The sequence below is a fragment of the Cervus canadensis genome, chromosome 13 (assembly GCF_019320065.1).
Source record: "Cervus canadensis isolate Bull #8, Minnesota chromosome 13, ASM1932006v1, whole genome shotgun sequence".
NCBI lineage: Eukaryota > Metazoa > Chordata > Mammalia > Artiodactyla > Cervidae > Cervus > Cervus canadensis.
The window spans coordinates 1752872-1777480 of record NC_057398.1 but is presented as its reverse complement, the minus strand read 5'-3'; the positions used below and the strand labels follow the sequence as shown (position 1 = coordinate 1777480).

The 24609-nt window shown below is 48.0% G+C and overlaps 1 long non-coding RNA gene and 1 other non-coding gene across 2 annotated transcripts in view; one reads left to right on the top strand and one right to left on the bottom strand.

Annotated features, from left to right (window-relative positions):
* Positions 1 to 4745: 4745 nt before the first annotated feature.
* LOC122452348 overlaps positions 4746 to 24609 on the bottom strand; it is a 42284-nt gene continuing 22420 nt past the window's right edge. The window contains exons 2-3 of the long non-coding RNA XR_006272659.1: positions 12904 to 14173; positions 4746 to 6264 (exon numbers count right to left, since the gene is read on the bottom strand). This is a non-coding gene — a long non-coding RNA (uncharacterized LOC122452348). The remainder of the gene's footprint in view (positions 6265 to 12903; positions 14174 to 24609) is intronic.
* TRNAG-CCC lies at positions 15129 to 15201 on the top strand. The gene has a single exon. It is a non-coding gene; the product is annotated as a tRNA-Gly (tRNA).

Sequence of the window (24609 nt, the reverse complement as noted above, 5' to 3'; positions counted from 1 at the left end):
TCTGCACGCCTCCCCCCAACACACATTAAGGCACAACAGGTAACATGAATATAACTAAGAAATTATGCTTTGACTTTGTCTCATGTTCCTCTCAACAGTGGAAAAAATAGATGCTCCATAAATACTAATCACTTGGCTAATTAATTGATCAGCTGATACCCCTTCTAAGGTTATTTATTATCGGAGAGAACCTGGACTTACACTGTAAACACTTTGTTCCTGTTTTACCCCCAGGAGATTATTTTCTATTTCAAAGGAGTCTCACAGTTTAAACTGGACTGTGAAAAATGAACCAAAACAGGCGGGCAGATACTTCTCAGAATCTATTCCACCCACAAAATTTGCATTACGTCTGATGGTATTTGTCAAATGCCCTCAAGCCCTTCCTATTTATCATCCTCTCCCAGAATAGCTGGAAACCGTGCACGTTTGCTTTCTGTCACCTAATAATTATGAATTTTATGGAAACTTCTTAAAGGAATGGAAATGATAGGCAAAAATAGATTTCATCTCAGCCCACCAAATGATTGCTTTTAAAGATATAAACACAAGTTTAATTTCATTACTAAGAATTATAGGTTATCACATCACATATACCATTAAACAAATGAGTTTGCCTTGAGAAAGTTCACTGGGCTCAGCTATATGAAACCCAGCATCTGCTACTTTAAATACTTATATTTGAATTGGCTAGATATGTTTAAAGCAGAAAATGTTATCCAGTGGGCATCTGGTTAAGAATTTGCAAGCAAAGATCCCTGCTTCTCATACTTTCACAGAAAATGAAAGTGATACTTAGCTATCAAAATAAAAATCCTCTGAATCTACCTAAGTGAGGCAGCTTCCCCTTTTTCTGTTATTTTTAACCCCCACAAAGTAGAAGAACTGAAAGAGATCTTTCGGTGCTGATGCAAAGAAACTGAAGTCTTTTTCTGTTCAGAAGTCATTTCAGAAGTCATTTCTTCAGGCAGTTTATAGCGTCTTTGAACAATGATACTTTGTGGTAAAATCAAGTGTTAATTATAGCTTGGGAAATGATCATCGGTTTTATAAGTGCTCTTGATTCTGCCAGTGATTGAGCTCTGTGCATTTCTGGCGTGGTGCTCAACGCCCTGAGAAACATTTACCAAATGCTGTCTTTGGATGTTTGTGACCTTTAAACCCCCTTCAGCCTTGCTCTCCTCCTCCGGGGATGTTTCAGGGCAGTTTGATGGGCCCCGTATTCACAGTGCGTGCAAGCGGAAGCGAGGTTACAGACAGGATCTCCTGTCTGCGGGGCTTCTCTCCGGGTCGGGAAAATGGGGCCGCGGCAGGCTGGTGTTTACCCTGCCACCTCTCGGCCTTACCAGAAACGACACCTCCATGCAGAGTCCTGTCGCCTGCTGTTCGCCCGTGGTATTTGTGCTTTTACATGAGGGGAGGGGAGCTCAGAGACCCCCCCTGGAGAGAAAGTTATGAAAGCCCTGGACCTTCTTCCTGGAAAAAAAACACGTGCACACAAAAATCCTGACCCTGAAGGCCTCCCATGCACCCACGCCTGAGCGAGTACACCACACATCCAGCAGCGCAGTCTCAGGTTCTGTGCGATGACCAGAAAAATCTGCAGCGTGGAAGAAAGCGGGCGATCCGGGAGGATCATTGGAATGCGAGACTCAGAAAGATAATTTTGATTTTTAGTTCAAAATTGGCTGTGTTGAAAGAATTAAAAATAAATAAATAAAAAACCTCCATCAACCTTTCCCTGCAGCCGAGACTGTTTGGATTTCACTTCAAAGTTAATCAGTGGGAAAGGCAGGCTCCCTGGGCATCCCGGGCGACATTTCCAACAGAAGCATGATGCTTTGACACCGCCGTGTTGATCTCGCAAATGCTCCCGGAGCTGACTTTCGGGCGGGTGACCGTCTGGAGCCTGCGGTCCGATCGCTGGCTTGGTTCACAGCGATGGCGTCTGGGCCGGTGAACGCTGCTGCGGCCCAGCCTCCTCCGCGGTCTCGGTGCTGCTCGGACGTCTGTGCGCATGCTCAGTCGCTCCCGCGTGTCCCACTCTGCAACCCCATGGACTGCGGCTCACCAGGCTCCTCTGTCCATGGGGTTTCCCAGGCAAGAATACTGGAGCGGGTTGCCATGCTCTCCTCCAGGGGATCTTCCTGACCCAGGGATGGAACCCGCATCTCCTGCGTTGTCAGGCGGGTTCTCTACCTCTGAGCCACCTGGGAAGCCCCTGTTCTGCACATAACCCCGTGCTTTCCTGATCTGGAGGCCTCCCCCCGCCCTGCCTCCCATTTCCCACCGAGGGAGGGGGACACACAGTCAGTAGAGCATCTGAGAAGCTGCTGGGACTCATCCCCCTGGCCTTCCTCCCTAATGGGTGATTGGCAGACACCTTAAGAGCTATCGATCCACCCTGCCGGTCCAACGCCCTGGTCTTCTTACCTGTCAGCGTGCCCAAGGTACTGACCCAGAAACACTTGGAACCCTACACACGTCCCCTCCTCGAGATGAATCCTCTCTTCACGAGGTCCCCCTGTGCCTGCTGTAGACTTGGGGAAGAAGTGATCTTTAACATTGCCGGAGACACAACCGGATGGCTCCGTCTGCCCAGAGGACAAGAAGCCCTCTCAATCTGCTTTTTGTTCTCATTGAGTTTGAGTTTTATCTTTGCTTTGTTACTCTCATAGCTCTCAGGTAGCGTGTCATTCCAGCAGCATGTAGTATTTTATCTTGAAAAATAATCATTGTTATTTTATGGGTGGGAGAGAGCTTCCCCAACATGCTGTGTGTTGCTACAGCTAAGAGCGATTTGACAGACTCTTAGCTGCTGAAGCCATGAGCCTTAATAATGTCGCCTCTCGCCCGAGCTGGGCTGCTTCAGGAGTTTTATTAATGTAATAAAATGTAGCTTTTACAGCTATCTACAGCATGTAACTACAAATGCATATTATTGATATTATCAGTGTGATGCTTGAGTTTCCTTTTCCATTAATGGAAACGCTGCATTTTATACATGAGTTATACAAAGAATTAATGATGGTTTATACAAGTCTGTCTACAAGTAGACATTTTAGAAGCAATTATACTCATACGAGAGCAATCCTCTCTTGAATAACAGCTTTTGTTCCAAAAGTTGATTTTAAATTTATTTGTTCATAAACATAACATGATCCTCACAAGGAAATACAGTCAGTTAAAGCTGGGGTGTTTTGTTTGTTTGTTTGTTTTCTGGCTGGGCCTGACGGCTTGCGGGCTCTTAGTTCCCCAACCAGGGACTGAACCTGGGCCCCTGCAGTGAGAGCGTGAAGTCCTAATCACTGGACCGCCAGGGAGCTCCCCTAAAGCTCAGTTTTACAAGAGAAGGGTAGAACATGGCATCGGTTCTTGTAAAGTTGTCCCTGTTCATCGTTTTGAAAAATTATGTCCACTTTTACGTTGCCTTTCTTTCCTAGAACTAGACATTCTCGAGGTGGTGCTGCACTCATAGGTGGTGAAGAGGTTAACCATGTCTGGATGGCACCAGGTCACAGCGGAACTAACGTGACCCCAGGTACCCCGGCCCCTCTGCCCACTCGTGGTGGTGAGACTCACCCTTGTCACTCATGCCCTGGGGGACCCTCTGGACAGGATCTCAGAGCAGCTTCCCCCACTCTCCTGATCTCTGCAGTCCATTTTTTAGGAGAACTGCCTTGCTTCCCCAGACTCAGGCTTCCAGTACCCTGGACCTTTCTTTGTGATTGAAGTGTAGTTGATTTACAGTATCTTGTTAGTTTCAGCTATACAGCGCCGTACTTCAGTTATATGTTTGAAAGTGTTAGTCGCTCAGTTGTGTCCAACTCTTTGCCACTCTATGGACTATAGCCCGCCAGGCTCTTCTGTTCATGGGATTCTCCAGGCAAGGATACTGGAGTTGGTTGCTTGCCATTCCCTTCTCCAGGGGATCTTCCTGACCCAGGGATTGAACCAGGGTCTCCTGCACTGTAAGCAGATTCTTTACTATCTGAGCCACTGGGGAAGCCCAGTTATCTGTATACACGTGTCTATTGTTTTTCAAATTAGTTTCCCATTTTTGCTATTACAGAGCATTAAGCAAAGTTCCCTGTGCTATACAGTAGGTCCTTGTTGGTTATCTGTTTCAGCCCATAATATTTAAAACAGTGCTAACTCCAGCTTGATTACCACCGAAAAGATCATCTCCAAAACTCAGTGACATCAAGGGTCTAGTCTGGACTTCTTAAACCAGCAACCAGAGTTAACCCGAATTGGAATAAGAAATTTTGGTTTGCAGAAGGTGAAAAAAAAACAACTTCTAGAACATGTTTCTTCACAAGAGGGGGGTAGGCCTCATCAGGCTCATGAAACCTAAAGGGAAGAAGAGGTTGACATCCTGATTTCAGAGCCCGCAAGAGAGAGGGGAGGCCGTGTGTTCCCAGGGCAGTGGCCAGGGGCCAGCCCCAAGCTGGGCTCTCGGAGGGCACTTACCTCACCCGCTCACGCAGGAGACAGGCGCCGCAGCCTCAGCCCGGCTCCACAGATGAGAGACTCGGGCCCAGGAGACTCTGGTCTGACGCTGAAGGCGCCACAGCGGCCAGCGGAAGGATCAGTACGCTCCCCGGGTGGACGGCACGCGCGCGCGCGCGCTGTTTGTGAAGCAGGACGGGCTTTGTGAAAGCTGTCCCCCCCCACCTGTGGGGAGCCCCTCACCCCGGGAGGGCGCCCACACCCCTCCCCTGCAGCCCCGTTCATACCCGCGCTTTCCTTCTCCCCTGTCTTCTGGAAGGCTGAGGCCGACCTCCCCTGGGTTTGCGTGTCCCAGCCGAGTTCTCTTGGTGACCTCCGCCCGCCGAGGACACGGTGTGACCAGCTGGGACCTGAGCGCACTCGCAGACCCTTCCCGGGGTGCTCAGGGCTCCTCTCGGATTTTGACATTTGACAGAAAACCATGAATAAAACACGCGTGTAAACTTGATCTCCGTCATCAGTGACCATACAGTTATTACTGAAAACCCTCTGCACTCAGGACTCAACGTGATGACAAACGACACCAACGTAATGACCACAGTAATTCACCGTCCTGTTTAAACGTATTATTTAGCAGAGCCAAGGTTAGTGCCATGTCGTCCAATGAATTAAAGGGGTCCGCAAGACTTGGCACCCACCTCAACTCAGCCACATAGCTGTGTCTCATACTCATCTCAAATTAAAAAACACTTTTCTTTGTTGTAACAGCCTCAAAATACCTCAGGAGAGATTGTCAGAGCCCGCTTGAAAACTTTTTTCAGAACTGTTGGCCAATATCATCTTTTTAAAATAATTTTTAAAGTAATTTATGTATCTGCGGCAGCACTGGGTCTTCCGCTGCCCGTAGGCTTTCTCTGGTTGCAGCGAGGGGGCCTACTCTCTCGCTGCAGGGCGCAGGGTTCCCATTGCAACAGCCTCTCTGGTTGCAGACTCTAGGGCGCGGGATCAGTCGCTGTGTGCACAGCTTTAGCTGCCCCGCAACACGTGGGATCCTCCCAGACCAGGGATCAAACTGTGTCCCCTACATTGGCAGGCGGACTCCTATCCACTATACCACCAGGGAAGTGCTAGCCAAAATAGTCTTTTACTTTTTAAACTTACTTTCAAAACTCCGGACTATAGAATATATTGACGATTAGGACAACAGGATTGCTTTTTTCATAACTAACAGCAGAGTCCCAGGAGAGTCTGGCTAGCGTTATTAGCCTGATGCCACCATGTGTGGATAACTCACGTTCATTAGGGGGAAGAGTCACCTTGGATTTTTTTTTTTTTTTTTTTCAAAGAAGCCCTGGTTAGATGGCTTGCAGACACAAGCCTCGCCCTGAAGGAGGGCCTCTGAGCAGAAGAGAAGGCACACGTGTGCCGAGACTCCACATCCTGGTTCATCCCGCGGAGGCGGCGGCGCGGCTTACGCTGCCCCCTCGGCTGTAACCGCCCGCTTGTGGAACGAAGGGCGAGCGGGCACCGCGTGTTTAAGGGCTCCACCGGCTGACTTGGGGTGACACCAGCTGTTTGCAGACCCTGCAGGGGAGGGTCAGTGTCCTCAGCCCACACCCCCTGCTGACCGACCCCTCCACGGACCAGCAGCGATTTCACCTCATTAATGTATAACCACGGGGGTGAAAGGAACCATTTCACAATCTGCAAGTCGCCCCGATTTTCAGATTCCTCCAGGTAGAAAGCAATCACCAGCCAGGCTTTCTCCCCACCCAGACATATTTATTCTTCCTCTTCAGATTCAAACCGTTCCTGAAGGCAAACAAAAATTACAGCAAACCCGGCCCGCTTGTCTACAGTATTTACATGCATTACATACCCTAAAAATATGTAGCTTATTAATGACTGATTTTCCAACCTCTTCAATAAGCCTTTTTATTAGCGTGACACTCCTTCACTTCCAAGTGTCAGACCATCTCTCCCCGTGTGAGCTCCCTTTCTGGTATTTAATGTAAAGACAGAACAGTATTTATATCCCTCACAATAAAAGAACGGATTGTTTTCAGGTTATACAGCCGCGGTGTGATAAAGAAAGAAGGAACCTTACAAAATGATAAATATTTTCATTAAAAAACTTTAAAACTAAAAGTTCAAAGATATGTTCTCCTCTCTTATTTCTTGTCAAAACATGACTTAAGACCCAAAACTAATCTACTTTCAATTTTATTCCATATTTCAGCGCTGTCATAGTACTCAGCAGAGAGTATTGGAATACGATCATTTTTTATTTTGTTGATGTTACCGACAGCTTTATTTCACAAAGCAATCTTATACTATGTCTACCAGTGGCAGGGCACAGAGGTCAAATAGTCTATCCTTACAGGTAGAGAGCTTATTAAATGGCACGTCTATTAAACCCGATGGACAACATAAAGAAACATTCCTGCAAAATACTTTAAGCATAGTTCAATGAAGATATGGCTCCAAAGGGTAGTAAATAATTTAAACGGAGACCAATAAGGAATTTGTTATATTTTTTACTAGCATCTTCAAAATTATATTTCAAACAAAGTGGTTAGAATAGAGAGAAACACAAAAGCTGCAGTTAACAGCCCGGGTTCAATGGCAAATATTCCAGAACGTGGCTACTTCAAGGCAAATCCCAATATTAATGAATCGACAGTACTACTGCCAAGTTCATTTTAAGAAATCCAGGCATAAATATTACATAATCATGAGCTGAGATAACTGCTTTTAAAAAATCATCTTACTGTCATTTTTATTCTCGTTTTGGAAAATGGTTAATTTTTAAATTCAGTGTAGGATAACATTTACTCGTGACAAAACTTCGCTTCTAAGAGAAACAACTGCATCAGAAGAGTAGCGTCAAAATAATGTGAAAAATATTTGCTTAATTGTTACATATTAAAATATTACATAATATTTTACATACACATAAAGTAGTGTATAATGCCTGGTAGGAAAATCTAAGTGTGATTACCAAGAATTAGAAAAAAATTTTTGGTACTGCAGGATTTTTTTTCCCTGGTATCTCTGGTAACTCTTTGAAGATCAAAAAATTGAATCATCCTTTTAATCACAGTGCCTCCCCATGTATTTTATTAACCACATTTACAAAAAAGGAAAAAGGGGACCCATGAAAGAGAACTCAATTTCAAGCTGTGGGTTTTCTGCCAAAATGACAAACTGAATCAGTACCTTTTAATAAGTTTATCGTAAGTAAGAGTATTTATAACATAAATAAGAGACAGAGTCTCTTGCTCTTGATGTTGGCTACCGGTCTCTGACCAGGCAGCTGGGTCCATGGCCTCTTACCAAGAATATAGACACCTTGATCAAGGATCATTAATAGATTGGCCTGGTGGGGTAATTAATTGGATTCAGAAACATGAAGCCTGAGTTGTTAGAGTGGACAGTTACCTTCTCTGCCAGCATTACTCCAAAGACACTGTCCTTACTTCGGCACCCAGTAAATCATCTACCTAAACGTATTTGCACCCAATCATTTTTTAAAGTCACAATCTTTGTAGTGTCAACTTGTCAAGGGTCAAAGGGAAGAGCAGGCAAGATTCCCAAATCAATCTGCTTGTAGAAACTGTCTCATTTCATTTCAAATTACCTGCTGTGGTTGAAGCAGGCGATGGACAAACCGCCTTCCGCCATAAACCATGACAGCCCGGGTCGAACGTGGCCCATCACTCACCAGGGTTTAGTCAGGCCGCTTCTGTCATTAACTACTTTTAAACGGCTGTGTGGGGTTAAGTGATCTTGCGGGGCAGTCGCAGATATAAATACTGTTTGGACAGTTTAATGTCAAGAGACAATTCCTCTGAGATGAAAACTGTGTAACCCAACAGAACAGTTGTCGATACAAGGATTAAGGTGCCTGTGCTGTTCCTCGGAGCCCTGCCTTGACGTGGGTTTTGTGTAAGTCGCCCCAGAGGAGACTGAATGTGGGTCAGCCACCTGACTCAGCTCCTAGACGGTGTTCTGAGAACACCAAAAGCCTTCAGGCATCCAGAGGACCACCCTGCGGTAGGCGGTCTTAGAGTGTTTACGGGTGTCCTTGAGAGGCTGAGCGGAAGATGAGGGCGCCCGGCTGGTGTGGGCAGACCCCCGCCAGCAGCTCCAGAGCCCCAAGGTCAATTGAAATCTCAAAGGTCTACAGCCGATTGTAAAACCAGGGCGGGCGGTACAACACCTTGGGCACGGAACAGTCAGTCACGATGGAAGAAATCAGGCTGAAATGATGACCCCATCGCCCTTACAGAGCTCTCTCCTGAAGCCAAACACTGTAATGTCTAAAGGTGACAACAATTAATATTCACCCAGTACTTAGCATATATGGGGCATGCACTGAGCACTTTGCATGCATGACCTCATTTAAGTCTCACAACCCGATGAGAAATCTATTTTTAGTTCCACTTTACAGGTGAGAACGCTATGGACCAGAACTGGTAATAATTTGACCCGGTCGCACAGCTGGATGATGGAGAAGCGAATAAACATTGTGTCTGGTTCAAGAACTAGTTACAATCCACTACATGCTAGACCACTTCCGCAATACTGATGCCCCTGGTGAGACATTCCACTTGCTGGATTTATAAAGTATAAAACACATTGGCTTACTGCCCTGTAGCATGCTTTAGCATTGTGAAAAAACAGTCTGAGTCATTGAAAGAAGAGAGCTGTTAGGTTACTCAGCTCCTTAAATCCAACCAGTATATAAACAACATGAAGACTCTCCAGGAGGTGCGTGCGTGTGAAAAGCCATTTCAAAATCTTCAGTGTCTGTATGTTTTCTTCCCAAAATTGGTCTAACTGAGTAAACATCATGCCCATTCTGTTTTTTTACCCTATTCTCCACTGTGGTTCTCCAGCCTTACTTCAAGAGGCACCCCCTCCACCCCCAGAGTCTTACCTGGCCCCCAAGGTGAGAATCTCTGTATCAACGAAGACTATCGAGCAGGTCCCTGAAGATCCTCCCTGATTCACCCCATGAAGAGACGCACTTCACCCAAGAGGTTTCTGTGTTTAAAACTCATCTATCGAATGTTGTAATATATTTATGTCATTTGATCGCTTTCTAATGCTACCTCAATACAGAAGGAAAATGTTAACCTTTAGAACCTTATAGTGTAGGAGTTAAAAACAAATTCAGTTTATGTGCAGAGTTTTGTAGCAGAGAATTACATGACCCCTAGTAAGGCTTTGGAAAGTAAAGATCTTTCATCGGGATAAAAATCTGTGGGGATTAAGAATGGAAATACAGTTTCAGGGACAAAAAGAAACAATGTTATAGCCAATTGTGATGTGTTTTTTGAATGGATGCTACTGAGCATAAACTCACCATGATATTCGTATTTCTTGGGGTGCATTCAAATCAGCTTCTCAAACCTCAGCACTGTCGGGATTCTGCCCTGATAACTTTTTCTTACATGTTGCATTGTAGCGTGCTGAGCAGCTTGCCTGGTGTACACACACACACACACACACACACATGCTCTTTCAAACTTGTGTGACATCACAGATGCCTCCAGAAGTTGCCCAGATGCCTCCTGGGGGGCAAAACTCTCTCTGGTTGAGGATCTTTTTTTAGATGACCATTTCTCGTTCTATGTTTTGGTCCCTTGGTCCCAAGGCAAGCCGGATCCTAGCTCCCCGACCAGGGATCCAACTCACACCCCCTGCACTGGAGGGCGACGTCGTCATCACTGAACCACCAGGGAAGTCCTGAGAATCCTTAAACAAGTAACATAACATTTCTTATAGATTTTTTCAACATTCAATATTTAAATTTATAATGAAAATGTTAGATGTCCACTAGACATTATGCAAGAGAGAACACAATTTTTTTTAAGAGGCACATATGGGCAAACACATTTCAAGAACACTGAGTTCTATAAATACGTTGGTGGCCAGTGCGAGGTGAGCAGAAGGAATGTCGGCCGAGCTTGGGACCCCAGGGGACCTCAGGTGGGGCTTGTCCCTCTCAACCTTAACTGCTAGCTGACCCAGACCCAGAGAATTTAAACAGTAGCTGGACCATCAAAGGCAGGAGCGATGTCATATTGGAACATGGCAACTTTGAATACTCAGCAGCTTAAAGAAGCATAAATAATAATGAACACGCACAATTCCTCGACAATTTTAAAGTGATAGTTTTTGAAGAAAATAAACTGAGAAGGTCAAGTTCAGGAGAATATGAAGAATTCCCCAGAAATGTTAGGACCAAAAGGGCATAGATGACATGGGATTTCTTTAGACCCTGTTGTAGTCCGAGTGTCAAATTTAGCCATGCTTACTCTGAACTTGCTGATGCTGGGAAAGACTGAGGGCAGGAGGAGGGGACGACAGATGGTTAGATGTCATCGCTGACTCAACGGACATGAACTTGAACAAGCTCGGGGAAGTGATGAAGGACAGGGAGGCCTGGCGTGCGGCAGTCCATGGGATTGCAAAAAGTCGGACACAACTGAGCAACTGAACAACAACAACAACCAAGAACTTGCAAAATTGTGTCCCTGTGATTATCTACATTCAGACTTGGGGGTCTGGATGGGCAGAGCCCAGAGGTCCTTCAGTCTGAGCCACACACTAGAAGCCAGGCTGGAGAAGGAACCAGACCATCCGTCAGACGTGGCAGGAAAACCACAGCTACTTAAAAAAAAAAAAATTCAATGAAGACCATTCTATTTTTTTATATAATTTTATTTATTTATCCACCCTGTTATTTTATATTAGTTAGGTGGTCACTTAGCTACATCTATTGTACAATACTGGATATTTATAGCAATGATCCTCGAGTATCAACTAAATATCAGAGTGTAAGTACAACCCTCTTCTTGGATATCTTTAAAGATGTTTCTTTAAAAAAAATGACTCAACTAAGTTTAAAAAAAAAAAAAGTGCATAGCAGCACAGCTAGGAAATGCAGATAGGCAAAACAGAGGAGATAAAATGACCCTGTTCTCCTCACTCAGAGATAACAAAAGCAGAATCTCGGGCGTATTCTTTTGAAACTCTGTGTTGAAACTGACAACTTGGGCTCTTTTCCCATCCCTGTTTCTCGCTAAAAAACTCTCCAGATGGCCCCTTTGATTTCCATGGTCCTCTGCGGCTATAATGCCCTTTAGACGGGCCGTCTCTACTGACCTTGGGAAGCGCGTAAGTGAGGAAGCGGAGGCTCAGGGGCTCCAGCCCACACCCAGGACTGTCTTCCGAGCCCCCAGCCTCCAGCACCAAGAGTGGCAGCAGATCTGGAAGCGGCCACACGTCCACTTCTGGGTGAGCTGCCAACATGAGAAGTTTCATGCATGCGATCCTAGGTAAGCAGGATCAGAGCAGAAAGAGATTCACAGACACAGGGAGCAGCCTTGTGGTTGCCAAGGGAGAGGGAAACGGGAGTGTGGGGCCGGCAGACGCAGAGTGCGAATTCCACACAGAAGGGATGGGCAGCGAGGTCCGCCTGCCCATCAGCGCGGGGACCTACGTTCAGTGCCTGGGATAAACCGTGACGGAAAGAACACAGAAAAGAATGCTACATGTGTGAGCCTGAGTCGCTTTGTGTATAGCAGAAATTCACTTCATATTGAAATCAAGTATATTTCAATTTAAGAAAAAAACATCACATGAATCAGCCAGTCAAGGGTGCCTTTGGTACCTGAATCTTTAACACCAAAGAAAGTCAGGACACCCCATCCTTGCATGTTCAGAACAATCTTTCTGGAAAGTGCTGCCTGGGCTCTCTCAGGCTGAAGCTCTGTGGCTGCACCCGTGGACACAAGGCCATCCTGGCCATCAGGCCAGGCACAAACAAAGGCTGAGAGATAAGAGACCAGGTACTGGTGAGAGGGTGTGGCACCGCGGAAGCCAGACCCTGCAGCGCCCAGAAAGCGGAACAAAAGAAGCAGCAGGGGGCTTCCCAGGTGGCCCTGGTGGTGAAGAATCCGCCTGCAGTACAGACAAGAGACACGAGTTTGATCCCTGGGTCGGGAAGATCCCCTGGAGGAGGGAATGGCCACTCGCTCCAGCATTCTCGCCCGGAGAATCCCATGGACAGAGGAGCCCGGTGGGCTACTGTCCACGAGGCCACAAAGAGTTGGACACGACTGAGGCTACTCAGCACGCCTGCAGGATGAGGCAGACACAGGCGTTCATGCCCTCGGCCTGTGTGTCCAGCAGCGTCCTGGGCTCCCGAGACACGACGATGCAATAGCCCAGGCAACCGGCTGCCCTGGGACCAGCCAGGCGCCTGCGAGTGCAAACCCTCCCGCCCCTCCGGCGCCAACAAGGCAGACTCGTCCTCTCTGACCCTCGCTTCCTCAAGGACGAAAGGAAAGGAATGTGAGCCCGTTGTTCGGAATCGGGTAAGATAGCTGCGCTGCCGGGCGCACGGGAGAAGCACACTTGTCCTTCGCAGAAACTCACCTGGACCGAGAGCGACACGCTTCAGGACACTTAACCTTGTAAGCCGGGTTCGTCCTGCAGGGAGGACTTGGAGGCCTGTAAGTGGCCCAGGCACGTCAGTCACCGAGGGTCAGGTCAGAATTCAAGTCCAGGAGGCCTCTCTCCAGAGCTGGGGCTTCAGTTCAGTTCAGTTCAGTCGTTCAGTCGTGTCCGACTCTTTGCGACCCCATGAATCGCAGCACGCTAGGCCTCCCTGTCCATCACCAACTCCTGGGGCTTATGGACCCTCAAAGGACATCCGTTGTGGTGGTTGTCAGTATATTAAATGAACAGCAAATCTCTAGGAATAATGCAATGCAAAGAGCTGGAGGTACCCACGACTCTTCAAATGTGAATGTCATCACTGCAATCTGTGAGACCGATTTGGGACGTCCCTGGTGGTCCAGTGGTTAGAACTCTGCGTTTTCACTGCCAAGGGCATGGACTCAGCCCCTGGTGGGGGATCTAAGATCCCAGGAGCCACAGCACCCCCCCACACACACACCAAAAAAGGAATGAAACCAATTCTATGAAACTTCTACAGAAGCAGGATTTTTTACATAGGGTTAGTACAGGATGTTTTATATAACGGATCAACAAGATAGTAATAATGCTGATTTTATTATTACTATGAGTTCAGTGTCTGCTGGCTAGGGTTAGTACCGGTTAGCACCAGGTTAGCATGTTAGCACGATCTGCAGGGTGCACACGACCTGGGTAAGGCTGGAAGGCCGCACTCTGGCCTCTCGCCCAAGGACCCGGCAGAAGCAGCTTTCAGACGGAGGCTGGAAAGTCAACGCTGGAAACCCAGAGGAGCCCCACCCCTTGCCCCCCGGATTCCTTGCCCGAGCAGCTGAGCCTTCCCAGTTCCCACTTGGCAGCCCTATCGGAGAGGACGCCCCCTTCGCTGCCCCCTCCCCGGATGTGACCTCTGCCCTCGAGGGCCTCCCCTGCTGCAGGCTGCGTCTCCGTCCTCCTCTCCCGCCCCCCTCAGTGGGCCGCCCCGCCCGCCCACACCACCCGCTCCAGTCCCCGCCCCTGCCTCCAACATCTTCAACACACGGTCTCTGAAAAGAGGCGGGAGCCGGAACTCTCCACTCTCCAGGCTCTGCCTTCATCTCCCCGCCTTCCCCCAGGTCCTCGCCCTCTGCGGAGAGGGCATCGCTGCCCTGTGAGGACACACGGAAGACACGCTCCAGCCTTGCAGAAAGTGATAGATCCTCCCAGCCTGGCAGGAGAGCCCCGCTGCTTGCTGAAATATTAAAATACTTGCTTGTCAGTGGGTCCATAGTCACAACCCCAACACTCCCTCCCAGAGCCGCGGCCTCTGCATCCCAACCCAGGACCCTGAGACCAGCCGGCATTCCAGCCACTGCCGCGTGGAGTCTGAGCCCTGGGGGGGCTTCCAGAACCCGCTGCCCCTTCCCCAGCCCACAGCCTAATGCCAACTGGTTGGTGCCTCCGCCTTATTGACTGTTGAGTGCTTTGGATCTTCGCCCTGGGTGACAGCGTACGCCTTTTAGAGAAGCACCTTTGAACTACATCCCCAAACCCAGGGAGGAGCTGGGGGTGGGAGCAGCCCCTGCAGGGACGGGCTGGCCCCTCCAGTGAGCTCGCGCTGTCCAAGGCAAGCGAACGCTCAGGTCTTTGCTCTGTCCACTGGAAGCTGGGACCAGGAACTCCCCAGCCAGTGTGCTGGGGGGTCATCGGTCCCCAGCCATCAGTATTATCTGTAATCATGTCATTTCTCTCCTACCTGCCCTGGGGAACCAGGACATTTAAGCAGAAGCAAACATAAAATGGAAGATGAGCACTAAAACTCGGATCCGCCCTGGGATTACTCTGCATCCAGCCAAATCAGAGACTAGAGAGCTGCCATCTGATGCAGAAAGTAGAAAGCCAAAGTGGACAGTGACCGTGTAATCCATTTATAACCGTCCTCTTAAGAGACGCTGGATTTTGTAAAAGGCTGAATGTTGTAGGAAAAAGCCAACTCTGGCAGGAAGTAAATAAATGTAAGTGGTGCATGTTTGCTTGTTTATTTAACAAACTATTCTGAGTGCTTTTGGGCTCCAAAGAAACTTCTTAGATGTTTAACATTCAGTCTAGAAATATAACCATTCTTTAACACATCCCGTAATTTATTTTAGAATATCAATTGTGTGGTAACTTTTTAAGAGGGGCATTTTAAAGGCAAGAGAGGAACTTCCCTGGTGGTCCAGTGGCTAAGACTCTGCACTCCCAATGCAGGGGGCCTGGGTTCTATCCCTGGCCAGGGAAGTAGATTCCACATGCTGCAACTAAGATCTGGTACAGCCAAATAAGTAAAATGACTACTTCCTTTGAAAGGCAAGAGAAAAGACAGCTTGCTGTATTCTCAATAAGTTAGACACAGGACTACGGTTGTTTTGTTGTTGTTGAGTCGCTCAGTCGTGTCTGACTCTTTGCGACCCCATGGACTGTAGCCTGCCATGCCCCGCTGGCCGTAGGATTTTCCAGGCAAGAACACTGGAGTGCGTTGCCATTTCCTTCTCCAGGGGATCTTCCTGACCCAGGGGTCAGACCCGCATCTCCTGCATTGCAGGCAGATTCTTTGCCAGTAAGCCACCTGGGAAGCTGACACAGAACTACCATATAACCCAGCTATTCCACGTTTAGGTATACACTGGAAAGAATGAAAAACAGGTTTTCAAATAATAACTTGCACACAGATGTTCACAGCAGCATTATTTACAACAGACAAAAGGTGGGAACAACCCCGATGTCCACAGACAGATGAATGCATGAATGAATCGCAGGCCACCCACACAATGGAACTCAGCCATAAAAAGGCATGAAATCCTGACACACTCCACAGCAGAGGTGAGCACCCGAAACACATTCTCCGCGAGGAAAAGCCCCATCAAAAGGCCACACACTGTGGGCTTCTGCTGTGTGAACTGTCCAGGAGAGGGGAGTCCCCACTCAGAAGGCAGGGACCGCGGCGGGGAGAGAAGCGGATGGACTTCTCCATGGGGGCGGGTCTCCTGCTTGGGGCGGGCGATGCTCAGGAATTGGACCATGGTGATGGTCTTGACATTGGGAACGTGCTAAATGCCACTGAACTGGACACATTGGCATGGTTAAAATGGTGAATTTTGTCATATACACTGTATCACAGTTTTTTAAAAGGCGGGGGTTAAGAGAAGACCACGGGAGTGTGGGGTCCTGGATACCTGGTCTGCCGCTCACAGCTCTCGAGAGCCTCCACGTCAGCCTCCCTTCCCCCGCCGTCCCCCAAAGCAGCAGCTTCTTGCTCCCACAAAGAGCAGAGCTTCCTCCCGGCTGGCCTTGTTTGTTTTGCTTTTTTCTTTGAAGAACTCTGGTTGGGTTTTGAATCTTCAATATTTAACTTCTCTAATCACACTGCGAAGACTTTTGTAAAGTATTTATTTTCCTGATGCTTTATGTAAAGAAACTCAGGACAGACTATTTCTTCCTTTGACAAATAAGGCGTGGCTTGGGCACACCAGAAACAGCCGGCTCTGTGTGTGAGTGTGAGCCTGGTCAGGAGGGCCACGCCAGAGAAGCTCCGGGTTGGAAAACCACTTGTCGGCCGCAGATGATAACCTTAAGGCTGGCGGGCTGACCAGCTCTCAGGACGAGGGCTCAAGGAGTAAGAAGGATGGTCTCTGTACCTGGAACCCGTCACCGAAACCAACCCCGAGTTCTCCTTTTAATGTCAGGACGTCTGCACATGTGCGCACAGACAATAAAACATCGTCACATTGTTCACTACTAGGAATAGAAGCAGCTCACTTTTTGTCTGTGGAAAATATGGAAAATTCTTCCACATACACTCAAGTCCACACATTAAAAGAGGGGGGGGAGATACAATTTTAGATTTCCTATATATTTCTGAGTCAAAAACAACATCTAAGGTTGCTATTTTAAAACCAAATTAGAGAAATTTTTATGACAGGAAACCTTCCTAACAATGACACCTTATTTCCTGAAAACGACAAGTAAATTCCACATATTCCCAGGTGGAGCTAGCCAGGGTCCAAGGGCCACAGTTCCATATCAGAATCGCACAAATGTGTGTTTACGTCTATCATTTGAGATGGAACATGGTTGGCATTCCGGGGTCCTGATGTTTGGAACACTTTGTAAAGGATTAGACAGACTAAAATGCAGAAAACACATTAACACTTGAGAAAGGTTTACATGATCGAGTTATTTATTTATTTTTGGCTGGGCTGGGTCTTCCTTGAGGCTCACAGGCTCAGTAGTTGGGACTCCAGGGCTCAGCTACCCCTCTGAATGTGGGATCCTAGTTCCCTGAACAGGGACTGAACCCATGTCCCCTGCGTGGGAGGGCGGATTCTTAACCACTGGACCACCAGGGAAGTCCCTAGTTTACTTTTGCTATAACTAAAAACCCTCAGGAAACTCCAAGCTAATTTTGTGCTATTAATATCATGTCTAATGATTAATTTCTACGAAACTTTCCTAGCAAAGTGTTCACAGATCCAGGAAACCCAGAGTTACCCTCGCCCCCTTCCAGCCTAGACACAGCAATGAATTGACATGAGACGCAGACCTCCCTGTAGTCACTCAGCAGCTTGGGGCTTCTTTTTTGCTTTTCCCTTTTGAAGACTGTAATTTTACTGAAGCTTAAAGAACAAAGTATTTTTTTTTTTAATGTGTAAATGTGTGTAACTGACTCACTTGGCTGTGCCGAGCAATTAACATCGTAAATCAACTCTACTTCAATAAAAAAATAAATTTTAAAAACTCATTTTGCTTTAATAATTCCCCCGACACACACGGCAGCACCAGGGAATGTCCATTCTTCTGAAACTCCCTGGAGCGCGTGCCTGTCACTCTTTGCTTGCTTTTTAGTTGAAGTGGAGTTGATTTGCAATGTTTCAAGTATCAGTCAGTTCAGTCGCTCAGTCGTGGGATCGCTTTGCAGCACGCCAGGCCTCCCTGTCCATCACCAACTCCCGGAGTTTACTTAAACTCATGCCCATTGAGTCTGTGATGCCATCCAGCCATCTCATCCTCTGTCGTCCCCTTCTCCTCCTGCCCCCAATCCCTCCCAGCATCAGGGTCTTTTCCAGTGAGTCAGCTCTTCACATCAGGTGGCCAAAGTATTGGCGTTTCAGCTTTAGCATCAGTCCTTCCAATGAACACCCAGGACTGATCTCCTTTAGGATGGACTGGTTGGATCTCCTTGCAGCCCTAGGGACTCTCAAGAGTCTTCTCCAACACCACAGTTCAAAAGCATCAATTTTTCGGCACTCAGCTTTCTTCACAGTCCAACTCTCGAATCCACACATGACCACTGGAAAAACCATAGCCTTGACTAGATGGACCTTTGTTGGCAAAGTAATGTCTCTGCTTTTTAACATGCTGTCTAGTTGGTCATAACTTTCTTCCAAGGAGTAAGCGTCTTTTAATTTCATGGCTGCTGTCATGATCTGCAGTGATTCTGGAGCCCAAAAAAACAAAGTCTCTCATTGTTTCCACTATTTCCCCGTCTATTTGCCATGAAGTGATGGGACCAGATGCCATGATCTTAGTTTTCTGAATGTTGAATTTTAAGCCAACTTTTTCATTCTTCTGTTCCACTTTCATCAAAAGGCTCTTTAGTTCTTCACTTTCTGCCATAAGGGTGATGTTATCTGCATATCTGAGGTTATTGATATTTTTCCCGGCAATCTTGATTCCAGCTTGTGCTTCACCCAGCCCAGCATTTCTCATGATGTACTCTGCATATAAGTTAAATAAGCAGGGTGACAATATACTTCAGGTATAGTGCAAAGCAATTCAGTTATACATATATAACATGTATATTGGCTTCCCTGGTGGCTCAGTGGTAAAGAATCCGCCTGCCAATGCAGGAGACACAGGTTCCATCCCTGGGTCGGGAAGATTCCCTGGAAGAGGAAATGGCAACCCACTCCAGTTCTCTTGCCTGGAAAACCCCATGAACAGAGGAGCCTGGTGGACTACAGTCATGGGGTCGAAAAGGGGCAGAGACAACTGAGTGACTAAACAACAACAACAATATATGTACACATATATATTCTTTTCAGATTCTTTTAATAAGTTATTTAATAAGATATTACAAGATAGTGAATATAACGTGTGTGTGCTCAGTCAGCCGTGTCCAACTCTTTCGACCCCATGGACTGTAATCCGCCAGGCTCCTCTGTCCATGGGAGTTCCATGGACAAGGATTCTTTCCAGGCAAGAATACTAGAGTGGATTGCCATTTCTTAGCTCCTTGAGCTAAACAGTGGGTCCTTGTTTATCTATTTTTTTATTTAGTGGTGTGGATCTATTAATCCCAAGTTCCCGAGGTGGCCCTCCTCCGTGTCTGGGACTTGAAATGGAGCAATCGTGGGCCCAGGCAGCCTCGCCAAGGGGCACCTGTCCTGTCCTGCAGCGGGCGGGGACGCACTGAGTCAGATCACCAGCGTGCACAGCCTCCCGCTCCAGGCCGAGGGCCCGGGAGGCTCCGTCAAGAATCCTGCCCGGCTTCCCGGCTGCCACATTCCCAGTCCTTATCTGACCGCTCCACCTTTTCTGGGAACCTGATTGACATTCCATGGACGCCTCGGGCACTGCCGAGTGGCCGGTCCTGCTGAAGTCCCGGCCGCTGGTATTCTGAACAACCGGGGTCCAGGGGAGAAGCACCCTGGGCTGGGGGGATGCTTTAACCTTGCCAAGGCATGGCAACCCCAGATGACGAAAGCACATCTCTCCATCCTTCCATCCTTCCGCCAGCGTCTGGCCTGTTAGGACTTTCAAGTCCCTTTGCTGGAAATGGTCAGCCCGAGAGCCCAATTTTCTCCTCAGTATGTATCTGGGGGTGATCCTGATGCTGGGAAAGATTGAGAGCAGGAGGTGAAGGGGGCAGCAGAGGATGAGACGGTTGGATGGCATCACCGACTCGATGGACGTGAGTTTGAGCAAACACTGGGAGTTGGTGAAGGACAGGGAGGCCTGGCGTGCTGCCATTCATGGGGTCGCAAAGAGTTGGACACGACTGAGCGGCTGGCTGAACAACGGCAACAAGGCACCCGAGGACGTGAGCAAAGACGTCTTTACAGAAAAGGGAGCGCGGCTCCGACCGGCATATCCTTCCGGTCACAGAGCGTGCCCGAGTGCTGGGCCTGTCCCCACAGAGGCCTGGCTCGGGGTCAAACTGCCTGTCTTCAGGTTCCAGGCTCCGGGCTCCACAGCCCTGGTCCTCGGGCCAATTCCTTCACCTCCCTGAGCCTCAGTCTTTTCTTCTGCAAAATAGGAGAATAATTAAGCTACCTCCCATTTAATGGGCTTCCCTGGTGGCTTAGATGGCAAAGCATCTGCCCACAATGCAGACCTGGGTTAGATCCCAGGATTGGAAAGATCCCCTGAGAAGGAAATGGCAACCCACCCTCGCCTGGAAAATCCCGTGGACGGAGGAGCCTGGTAGGCTACAGGCCATGGGGTCGCAGAGAGTTGGACATGACTAAGCAACTTAACTTTCTCTTCTTCCCATTTAAAGAAAAGACTTTAACAAAAAGATTGAAGCCGGCCGTGCCTGCAGAGCGCTGAGGGTGCTTGCGCGCGGCTGACAGCTCTCCTTGCTCTGAGCTCCTCCTCCGCTAGTGCAGTTTGAACAGCTGGGACAGGGGCAGGAAGTGGAAACCGTGGCGGAAGAGGAAAGGGGGCCTCTGGGGTGTCTCAGACACGTCTACAGCCCCAGGTGGAGGAGGCAGAGGCAAGGCGGAGATCAGAGCTTCTGAGCCCCCAGGTGCCAGGGGAGCCCAAGCTGGAAAGGAGTGGAAGCCCCTCCTGGAGGGAGCCGACTCGGCCCATGGCGAGGAGTCAACCCCGCGGGTGCACGCGGCTTCTTCCACTGATTTCTTTAGCTTCGTTCATTCATTCCACTTTGGCGACGCTGGGTCCCCGTTGCAGCACACGGCCTCTCTCCAGTCGCTGCTCGGGGGGCTTATCTGACCCGCGGCATGAGGCCTCTCAGTTCCCCACCCAGGGAGGGAACCCCAGTCCCCTGTATTGGAAGGCGGATTCTTACCCACCGGACAACCAGGGAAGTCCTGCACGCGGCTTCTTCCTGTCGACAGCCGCCGCACACCCCTTGCCGGAGAGGAATTAACACAGGTTCAGCCCCTTGCCCCCAGTGCTCCGGACACCCCTCCACCGGCTTGGGGAGACACTCGGGGCTGAGCCCCTCGACCTGTTTGGTGGGAGAAGTAGATGCTCACTAAATATCTCCTGAACACATCAATATTGGGGCAAAGTGGAGTCAAACACACACGTGAAAAACTGAGGATCAGGACGCAGAGACCAGTCTGTATTCAAGCAACTACCCCTCATCCTTGAGGTCGGGGAGGACAAGTGTTTGCTCTAAGAGCCGAAGAGTGAATAGTCAGGACTGGGCCGTCCAGGTGGGCTCTCCCACAACGAGCCAAGGCTGCAGCACCACAGGAAAGCTGCTGCGACAATGTGTACATGTGTGTGTGCCTGTCCTTTGCGTGTGCACATGTGCGCCTGTCCTTCATGTGTACACATGTGTATACCTGTTCTTTGTGTGTACACGTGTGTGGCTGTCCTTCACATGTGCACATGTGTGCCTGTCCTTCATATGTACACATGTGTGCCTTCCCTTTGTGTGTACACATTTGTGTACACCTGTTCTTCACAGGTACACGTGTATGCCTTCCTTCATAAGTACACTTGTGTGCCTTCCTTCACAGGTACACGTGTGTGCCTTCCTTCATATACACTTGTGTGTGCCTGTTCCTCACATTGTACACGTGTGTGGCTGTCCTTCATGTGTACAAGTGTGTGTGCCTGTCCTTCAGTAAAATTGTGTCTGGACACAGACATGGGAAGTCTGTATCATTTGCACATGTCATCAACTCTTCTTTTCATTTTTTCCAACCAATTTTAAAAATATAAACACCACCCCGAGTTCGAAAGCTCCATAAAAGCAGGGGGTGTGGTGGGTCAGCCCTGCTTCAGGAAGCACCTACTCCTGAGTAGGTGGGGGACTAGGGAGGCCATGATGGCCACACTGTCTCCTCCTGTGTGTTCTCCCCTTGCCAAGGACATCTGTCAAGGATTCAGGGCCCACCTGAATAATCTCATCTCAAGATCCTTAATTCTATCAGCAAAGCCTCCTTTTTCCGAATAAAAGATAACAGTCACAGGTGAAGATAACTCCTGAACTATCTTTGCCTGGATGCAGTCACTGGCTGCCAACAAACAAACGTAGATATACTGGAAAACCACCGCTGGAGCAACTGACTTGGGCAAAGATCAGCCTGGACGCTAAAGCTAAGGGGTGAAAGTTTCCTGGAAGAAAGGACCTTCACACAGACTCTACGAATCACCCAACAGACTACTTATTAGTTAAAAAGGAGACGGATGACTTGGCAGGGAAGAAGTCTGGTGAGCGCCTCTGAGCCGGGTGATCAGATCTTATTTATTGTTATTGTTGTTCGGTCGCTAAAGTCCTGTCCAACTCTTTGCAACCCCATGGCGTCCAGCACACCAGGCTCCTCTGTCCTCCACTATCTCCTAGAGATAGTGCTCAGATTCATGTCCATTGAGTCAGTGATGCCATCTTACCATCTCATCCCCTGCCACCCTCTTCTCCTTTTGCCTTCAGTCTTCCCAGCATCAGGGTCTTTTCCTATGAGTCAGCTCTTTGCATCAGGTGGCCAAAGCATTGGAGCTTCAGCTTCAGCATCAGTCCTTCCAATGAATATCAGGACTGATTTCCTTTAGGATGGACTGGTTGGCTCTCCCTGTAGTCCAAGGGACTCTCAAGAGTCTTCTTCAGCACCACAGTTCAGAAGCATCAGCCTTTAGTACTCAGTCTTCTTTATGGTCCAACTCTCACATCCATACGTGACTACTGAAAAAAACACAGCTTCGACTAGTCGGACCTTTGTTGGCAAAGTAATGTCTCTGCTTTTTAATATGCTGTCTAGGTTTGTCACAGTTTTTCTTCCAAGGAGCAAGCATCTTTTAATTTCATGGCTGCAGTAACCATCTGCAGTGATTTCAGAGCCCAAGAAAATAAAACCCGTCACTGCTGCCACTTTTCCCCTTCTATTTGCCATGAAGTGATGGGACTGGATGCCATGGTCTTGGTTTTTTTAATGTTGAGTCTCAAGTCACCTTTTTCACTGTCCTCTTTCACCCTCACCGGGAGGCTCTCTAGCTCCTCTTACCCTGGCATTCATCTGATGGGATGCTCTGAGGGGACCTGCCTCACCTGAGTAAGACACCAGCTATCCCTCCGACTCTGCCCAGGAGGACACGGCCACAGCCAGATCAAGGCATATTCTGCAGAATAACTGATCTGGACTTTTCGAAAATGTCAATAATGCCAAAAATGTTAACAACTGGTCAGTCCAGATAAAAAGAATACAGGCGTTCATTGTATTATTCAGTCAACTTTTCTCTAGGTTTGAAATTCTTCAAAACAACAAGTGAGGTACAACCTGAATGAATACAACGTTATATGTTAATTATAGCTCAACAAAACTGGGTGGAGGATAATGAAGGCTACATTAAAAATGATCCCAGGGCTATGTTTAAAAATCAGAAATGAACTAAAAAGATAATCTTTGAAAACCATTTGAATGATGGAAGCCTTGCTTGCCAAAACTTCACATAATAAAAACTAAAGAAAGGGACTTCCCTGCAGGTCCAGCGGTAAGACTCTGTGATCCCAGTGCAAGAAGCGTGGGTTCAATCCCTGGTCAGGGAACCAGATCCTGCATGCTGCTACTAAGACCCAGCACAACCAAATAAATAATATTAAAAGAGAGAAAGAACACACCTAGGTTCAAATGAAAGAAGGAAGGAAGGAGGGAAGGGATTTTTAAAAACCCGAGGCTCAGCTGCATACCTGCACGGTTTCCTGAGCAGGGGTTTCTGGGAAGGTCGCCTGTCCCTCCGACCCAGCTCTGACTGAGCCCGGGTTTGGGGTGGGGGGAGCTGGGCCCAATCCGTCCATGTGTCACAGCAGCTGCTGTGTCAAACGGAGGGGGGTCCCTGGACCCTGGCGTGCAAGAGCAATAAACACCGTCCACCTGACTCCTTATTTCCACCACTGTTTTGTAACCCAAGTCCAGCTTCCTTATCTGTAAGATCATCATGTTAGGCAGCTTGAACTGTGACCCAACCACTGAAACGTAAACAACTTTAGAAAAATGAAGTTATTCTAATCAGTAGATGTTTTCCTTGGAAATGACAATGAAGCACAGAGATACGGAGAGGCTTCGTGCCTGAGATATTCTTAAAATGCAAACCAAACCTCTGTAGCTTTTTATCCACCCCAGGCACTAGCCCCAAAATATTAGGCTTCGGTTATCATTAATCAATTCAATTCTACACTGAATTCGGTATTCTTCAGTAACTCCCCTTTCCAAAACTGCATCTGAGGTAGTGATGCATTTTACTAAGAGCTCTGCAATAGTTGAGCTCTACATAACACAAATATCAAAGATCCAAAAATAAGATGACCTGGAAAGAGAAGGTCAGTTTTTCCTACAAAAGCTTCAACGCTATCTGCAAAATAAATATAATGCGAGTACACGTGTTTGTGTGGCCAAAAATTTATCCAAAAATCCAGGTTTTTGTTAAGTGCCTATTAGCTCTCAGACACTGTGGAAC